This window comes from Mustela lutreola, chromosome 13 (assembly GCF_030435805.1).
Source record: "Mustela lutreola isolate mMusLut2 chromosome 13, mMusLut2.pri, whole genome shotgun sequence".
In the NCBI taxonomy this organism is placed as follows: Eukaryota; Metazoa; Chordata; class Mammalia; order Carnivora; family Mustelidae; genus Mustela; species Mustela lutreola.
This window is the reverse complement of record NC_081302.1, coordinates 13127496-13135992: the sequence shown is the minus strand read 5'-3', so window position 1 is coordinate 13135992 and position 8497 is coordinate 13127496. Positions and strand designations below refer to the sequence as shown.

The 8497-nt window shown below is 36.4% G+C and overlaps 1 long non-coding RNA gene across 1 annotated transcript; it reads right to left on the bottom strand.

Moving 5' to 3' along the window:
• Positions 1–251: 251 nt before the first annotated feature.
• On the bottom strand, positions 252–1555 carry LOC131814056 (uncharacterized). The gene is made up of 3 exons (XR_009347109.1): positions 1428–1555; positions 804–966; positions 252–342 (listed from the first exon to the last, which is right to left on the bottom strand). It is a non-coding gene; the product is annotated as an uncharacterized LOC131814056 (long non-coding RNA).
• Between the last annotated feature and the right edge of the window lie 6942 nt (positions 1556–8497).

The following is an 8497-nucleotide window of genomic DNA, read 5'->3' as shown; positions in this document are numbered from 1 at the left end:
AACTGGCCACCCGTGTGTGACCTAGCATGGCTGTGCAGTTTTCTCTGTGTGTTACAATCATATTGGCCACCTGTGTGTGGCCAGGCCCAACCACATGGCCTTTGCTCTATAAAAGTTAGTCTGTCAGGCAGGGAGGATCACCCTCTCTGTAAGAGGCAGCCCCGACCGGTCTGTTTGATGGTGGGTTTGATTCTCGATGCTTGGCACGAAATAAAACTTTGCTTGACCATTTGCTTTGTATCAGTCTCGCTCCTTTAATCACAGACCCATTTTGGGAGAATCCAACAGATGACTATGTATTAGGCTGGATAGATAGATAGCAGAAATTTCTATTCAACGACCCTGCAATAAAATAACAATCGTTTGTACCAGACCTGTTCAATTTTCTTTGTTCAGAAATAATAAGAGTCTAAGAACACATATGCAAGGCTAGTTTCATGGGCTTGCATTCTGCATCGTCCTAAAGGGACTTGCACTTAAGAAGGACTCCATGTGGGACGCCTGGGTGGCTCAGTTGGTTAAGCAGCTGCCTTCGGCTCAGGTCATGATCCCAGCGTCCTGGGATCGAGTCCCACATCGGGCTCCTTGCTCCGCAGGGAGCCTGCTTCTCCCTCTGACTCTGCCTTCCACTCTGTCTGCCTGTGCTTGCTCTCACTCTCTCTCTCTCTTACAAATAAATAAATAAAATCTTTAAAAAAAAAAAAAAAAAAAAAAAAAAAAAGAAGGACTCCATGTTTGATTTACTGTGTTGCCACAATCTCACAGTTCTTAATATACTTTTGAGAAAGGGTCTCAACACTTACCCAATAGGCTTTTCAACTATACAGCCAGTCCTGCATCTATGACATGGAGCTTGAATATTGAGTTGTTTCCCTTCCCTGCAGATTGGTTCATTTCCAGCATGCTCTCATCTGGTCCTTGGAGAGTGAGGGGGATCAGCTGGCCCATCAGGTAAAATTCAGGTGCCTACAAATACTTAGGCGATAGATTCAGCCTTTTTGTTTGTTTGTTTTAAGATTCTATTTTTAGGTTATCTCTACACCGAACTGTGGGACTTGAACTCACTACCTCAAGGTCAAGAGTCACATGAGCTACTGACTGAGCCAGCGAGGTGCCCCAGGGATTCAGCTTTAAATATATCTGTTCACAGGAATGCCAGAAAGCCTAAAGCTCTGTCCCAGCACCTCCAACATTAAGAGAAACCTGGGTGCTCTTTTGAACAGGTGTTTTCTAATACGGATTCGGAGTTGCCCACAGTAGAACATCCTTCCCTTCAACAGTCTTGCCAACGCTCCTGTTGAAGCTTGAGCCTCCTCAGCCACTCATTCCTTTATTCTCACACTCATTCATTCAACAACTGTGAAGCATCTATTATATATGAGACACTGTTACAGATCTGAATAAAAAATTATAGGACATGGACCTACTGTTGCCATCCGGTAAATTATGTACTGCGATCACCCAACATTAAGAGCAGGTACCAGATGACAGCAAAATCAAATGCAGCGTGAGTATTATCCAGGATTTATTAGCTGTTCCATGTTTCCATGGTCACCTTAAAACAAAAACAGTTAAAAACAGGATGAGTGTAGCAACATTCAGACTGATTCATGTACTGTCTTATGAAGTTTTTCTTCCAGAAGAAATTCATCATTGGATTATTTTTTCTTAAAAATACATACTTACCAGAACATGAAAAAAAAATAGTATAGGTAGTAACAGTGTTAGTGGTAAATAACCAAGTCATATTTACTTGCTTCTGGAATTCACCACATGACACGCTTTTCTGACAACTTTGATTCCCGATTATGCTTGAGTTAAACTAACTTTGCAGTAGTGTTGCATATCGGGAGCTGATATGACCCAGGTATGTACCAAAAAGCAGAGGGAGGACAGTAGGTAATGAAACTGTTCAAAAAAATTTTTGCAAAACTAGAGACACTCATGCTGAGAATTGAACCGTCATTTTAAAAAGTAATACACTCTCCTTTGATCTCTTGGGGGGGAGTCTTGCAGGAATCATACCAAATAAATTGACTAGGAAATAAAAGCAAAGGGAATATAAAAAAAAATAATTAGAAAAAAAACAAGGGTACTGTTATTATTCACAATGAATGCCAGATGCTCCTATGTTTCTAAAAGCTAAGCTCTTCATACTTGATGTTGAGGTCCCTGGGGTGCAAAGTCAAGAGCAAAAGAAAACTATAGGATTCAAAACATTCTTAAGTTAATCTCCAGAGAGCTTCTGTGGATTCCTAACAGGACACACAGTGTGGTGTACCAAATGTTACCATCAACCACATAGCGGGGGCTGTTCTGTGGTTAGTCTTGTGATCCCCACCACTTCTTCTTTTCAATGCTTAATGTTTGTATGATAAATTTCTGGATCTTCGGCAAAAGGGCCGGGTTTCAAATAATCCTATGTAGAGTATCACAGGAAGATGAGGGTTTTTGTTAGTTTTAGGCACAGCAATATTACCAATGGATGGCAAGGAGCTTTAAAAAAAAAAAAAATGGGAGCCATGAAGAAAGGACCCTCATGAGGTGCTTCAGAAAGACCCTCCTCAGATCTGTCAGTGCAGGGAAAATGTGTGTGATGAAAGTGCAGGAATAGAAGAAGCAGAAGGAGAGGCAGCAAGACTGATGAGGGAGCAGACAACTGTCCCCAAGAATTAGCCCCATTGGGTTCCGAGACGTACACCACGACACGGAAGATGTCCCTGAGAAGATGCTAGACATTCAGCAGAGGCAAACTGGAGTCCATGTGCTCTCTGGGCATGACATCAGGGTAGTGCTTGGTGGTTATTAAGTCTAGATGGACTGTGTGTGTGTTTTCTTTTCTTTCTTTATTATTTAGATATAATTGATATATAACATTATATGTTTTTTACATTTTGAGAGTCTTAATTTTTTAGAGCGGTTTTGGGTTCACAGAAAAAATAAGCAGAGGTATAGAGAGTTCGCATACACTCCTTGCCCCCGGCGCATGCATGGTGTCCCCCAGGATCAATACCCCACACACGAGTGTTGCATTTGTTACAATCAATGAACCTATATTACATGTCATTATCACCTAGAATCCATAGTTCACAATTGGGTTCACCCCTGATATTGCACATCCTATAGGTTTTGACAAATGTATAATGAAATGTATCCACCACTACAAGCCTATATTTTTAAAATTGAGGTATAATTGGCACATAATGCTCTATCCGTCCCAGCTGTATAACATAATCATCCAATATCTGCATCTATTGCAAAGGGATCATCACAATAACTCTAGTTCCCATTTGTCACCACACAGAGCTACAAAATTTTTATTCTCGTGGTAAGAACTTTAAAAATCGACTAAATAACATTCAAATATGTAATACAGTATCGTTAACTGCAATCAAATGCTGTACATGACTGACTTATTTATAACAGGGAGTCTGTATCTTTCAGCGCCTTCACCCATTTCATCTACCCCCACCCTCTGCATCTGTCGGGCGACCAAAAATCTCTTCTCTTGTTTATCGGCATTTTTAAGATGCCATATATAAGAGATACCATATGGTATCTGTCTTTCTCTGACTGATCTCACTTAGCATAATGCCCTCGAAGTCCATGTGTGCGGTCACAAATGGCAAGATTGCATTCTTTTTATGACTGAATAATATTCCATTTTACATATATATATATATATATATATATATGTTATACACACATATGTGTGTAACATATAACTATTCCATATCTGTATGTTATACACACACACATATACATACATCAGATTTTCTTTACCCATTCATCCATTGATAGACAAGCCTATATATTTTTATCTTCAGAAAATCACAGTTTTCTGTAATTTCATGCCTGGGTAGCTCAGATGGTTAAGCATCTGCCTTTAGCTCAGGTCATAATCCCAGGGTCCGGGAATAGAGTCTCACAATAGGCTCCTTGCTCAGTGGGGAGCCTGCTTCTCCCTCTCCCTAATTGTGCTCTTCCTCTCTCTCTCTCTCTCTCTGGCAAATAAATGCTCTTTAAAATTTTTTTAAACAATATATATTTTAATATATGATATAATCTATATATTAAATAAATAAATATATTAAACTATATAAATATGATATATGATATAGAAATATATATATATATATATATATTATCATGGTTCCTTATAGTCCTGTGGCTTGACTTTACCATGATGTCATTAAAAGCTCAGGATACAACAACAGCCAGAACCAATTCCTCTTGCTGTATAGCAGAAATCAGTGGGTTCTCTAAGGCACTGGAGTGAGATAGATGGTGGGCTTTCAGTTCAAGACATTTTTTCTGATTAACTCCAAACCTGACTTCCTCTAGTCCAGGTCTAGAAAACTACACATTCTAGTGGGAGATGGAAATAGCATGTATAATGAAAAATAATGGAGTGTGGGATAAATTTAATTAGGAAGAGCCAATTATAATTTTACCTCAGAAGACTGAGATGCTTAGAAAAGTGAATTGAATTTTTAAGTTAATTAGGCAATAATATATTGTATCATTTGCTGAGAATCTTTCTAAAATTTATGTGTTCAATTTCAGAGTTACAATAGCAGCAAGTTTTTAGGTCCATATACCTGTTTTTAATTCCCCTTTAAATTGGCCATGAAAATACTGAAAACTAAAACTGACAAAGTGCCAAAGTCAAATAAATAAAATTAAAAATTAAGAAAAAAAGTGCCAAAGTCAAAGTGGGATTTCTACCAACTGCATTATCTCTATGTTTTACCACAGTTAAACACACACACACACACACACACACACACACACACACACACACCTACCTGAAGGCAAAATACTAGAAATAATTCCATGGCAGTAAAGGAAAAAAAAAGAAGTTTCTTTTAATTACTGTATCATCAATATTTAATACTGTTCTGGAAGTTTTATTCAATGACATAGAGAAAGATAGATGAGAAAGAGAAATTAGGAGGGGGTGCCTGGGTGGCTTTATCAGTTAAGCTTCTGACTCTTGATTTCAGCTCAAGTCATGATCTCAGGGTCGTGAGATCAAGCCTTGTGACCAGCTCTGCACTTGGCTCGGAGGCTGCTTGAAATTCTCTCTCCCTCTCCCTCTGCTGCTTCCCCCTCAAAATAAATACATTTTTAAAATCAAAGAAGAAAGAAAGAAATAGAACCTAGAAAAAAAAAAAACATTGCAAGTGCACATCATCTATTTGGAAACCTTAGAAAATTAATTAGAAAACTATTATAACTAATTATAATAAAAAGGAACACAAATGTACACAATTCAATGTTAACTATAGTCAATCAAAATACAACAAAGAAAAGATCCCACTCATTATTGGGGTGAAAAAATAAAAGCAAGCAAAGCAAAGCACCTAAACAGGGACGGTCATAAAGATATGCAGAAGGAAGTCACAAACTAAATAAGGTGACTGAGAGATGTCTTGACATGACATTGCTGAAAAAGCCAGTACTATGCAGACGTCATGCTTCTTAAATGTAATGTATGCTCTTAACGCAACATCAGTCAAATGCCAAGGTTGAAGGAATTCATAAGATGATGATATAGTTCATCTGGAAAACAATTGGAAAGGAAGAGATCAGAACCTTTTAATAATGAAGAGAAATGTTGGAAGGTGTGAATCTTGGGTACCTGATCTTAAAGAATCGGATGAAAAATACATAAATAAAATGTTATATGTTTTGGACTCAGACCTGGTTGAAACTGTACCAACTACTAGCTGGGTTATCTTGGACAAGTGGCTTAACTTTTCTGAGATAATCTTTTTCATATTCAAAATTATTATTTATATGTGTATGTATACATATGTATACAAGTATTATTATATTATTATTTATAACATAAACTATATTATAATTATATTTTGTATTTTCATATAATATATTTTATATATCTATATATACAATATATAATGTAATTATAAATATATAATATTATAATATAATATTATATTATTATTTTATATTTGTATATATGTATACATATATATATTGTATGTACACACACACATAAAGTGTGGTTAGAATTAAGAGATTATTTTATCTCTTAGCACAATAGCTACCACATGTTCCCTGTTATTACATTAGACGACAGAACCTTTAGGGAAATATTCTATGAACCAAAAAAGAATCGCTTTTCAAACATGATAAAGCAAATAATTTACAACAAAGCCAGACTGTGACTCTTCACAGACTACGATAATACCCATTGCCAGTAATGGTGTGGTGAGGTAGATCCTGGAGTGAAGAATGATGCAACATTACTGAGGAGTAATCCCCCTGGGGATTACTCTCCCCATGGGGAACCTCAAAAAAAGCTTCTGTCTCTGACTCGATAATTCTCTTTTTAGGAATCTAACCTAGAAAAAAAAAATAGAAATAAATATATTAATTGCTGTGTTATCACAGTTGTTATCAACTCAAATATTAAAAAAAAGAAACTACTAAGTAAAATTACCCACATGAGAATTTTTAGGCTATCTATACTCATGCAAGTGAAGAATTACAAATGACATGATAAAATAATCACAGTAGAATAAAGAATATATATACTGTATAATCTCAATTTTGTAAGTTAAAATCATGTAGGTACCTATATCTATTTATGACAAGAAGAAAACATAAATGTATCTGTGGTTTGTTGAATTTCTGTTCTCTATGTTTTCTAAATAGTCTACAAGTAATTATTTGTTTACAATAGAAAATGTTACAAAAGTAACATTTATAGACTAACAATTAGTCTAAAAATCAAGAAATTAAAGAAAAGCATGAAATCTCAACCTTCTTTAAATGAATTGAAATAGAAAAGATTACTTCCCTGTGTTAATATTATTTAGTTTAATTAATGTTTTGACATTGATTTGAATTATTTAAAAGCCTTGGGTTATCTCTGAAAATATTAATCATTCTATAATACTTATAATATTAGAGAATAGAATGTTAGATCTAATATGTTTCTGGGGAATGAAAGAATATTCCCTGAAATTGTATATATACATGTTTATGTTTTAATTGCTATTAACAAAGTCATCACTCCTGTAATTTTTCTCTCTCTCTTAAAAAAGAAATTCAATTAAAAAAATAATTGGGAGTCACAGTTATCTGGATTCTTGTTAATGAAAATTCTATCAAATGAAAATTAGAGAGTACCTGTATATAATAATTTCCTATACTACTAAGGCATTGAATATGTCCCTCAGAACATGTCAGATTTTGGTGAAAAATCCAATTTACTCACTTGGTAACTGTAGATCTTGACTTTGTCCACATTAATTCACCTCTACCAACCTTGGTTATCTCAACTAAACAATGAGGACAATTGTTAAGAGTTGTTTTGAGTAATTCCTGGAATACCTGTGGCTAGCAATGGAAAACCCAGGCTTTGCCCCCAGAGAACTAAATTTCGGGGACCAAATTTTGGAAAGATAGAAAGCAATGTGCAATTTAAAGATGTGTCATATTTAGAATATAAAATATACTCTCGCAGCTGCACAAATAAAACTAGGTTAATGATAGAGTTAGAGAAAAAACAAATAGCGAGGGGTGCCTGGGTGGCTCAGTCCTTAAGTGTCTGCCTTCAACTCAGGTCATGATCCCGGGGTCCTGGGATTGAGCCCCACATCAGGTTCCCTGTTCCCCAGCAAGCCTGCTTCTCTCTTTCCCACTCCCCCTGCTGTGTTCCCTCTCTCGGGCACGCGCACCCGCTCTCTCTCTCTCTCTCTCTCTCTGTCAAATAAATAAACAAAATCTTAAAAAAAAAAAAACAAACACACACAAAAACAAACAAACAAACCAAAAAACCCCCAAATGGCTAAAATTGGAATTTACAGACCAGGGAGTGTATTCAAAGCTTGACTTGCTGGTTTGGCTCCTTTAAGGTTTTCCTGCCCTGCCCTGCTGGCCCCACCACATTCCTCCTTCCTCCCCAGGAGAGTGAGAAATGGAGTTTTCTGGTAAACTGGATATTCTGATACACCAATATTACCATAAATACCAAAGACAGTGGACACATCTCCCAACTAACTCAAATCTCTTAATAAAACGTTCCTTCTCTGAAAGTGCTCTGAACGTAATCTCAGATTGTGAATCATAGACCGTATCTGAATCTCTGTAGATTCCAATGGTGGTAGCTCAAGGTCTCATGGTGTCTCAGCTTGTCCACTGAACACTGGCATTAACAGCTGGCATTAAACAGTGAATGAAAGCCCGGTCGTTTTCATTTTATGGCTCTCTGTATCCTTTTGGAGAAGACTTCGTGACAACAAATGTTATAATGACAGCTATTGAAGAAACATAAATTACAATACTTCGGGAATCTTCTGTACCAGATCAGAAAAAAATTGGGGCAGATTTTGCGGGGCACAGTGACTATGTGGATATACAAAAGGACTTGGATATTTTAAATGAGCCTGTTTTGAACAGTTGCCTTGAAAAGTGAATAAAAATCAAATTTTGTGGTGTTTTTATTTTGGGTATTTGTGTTGTA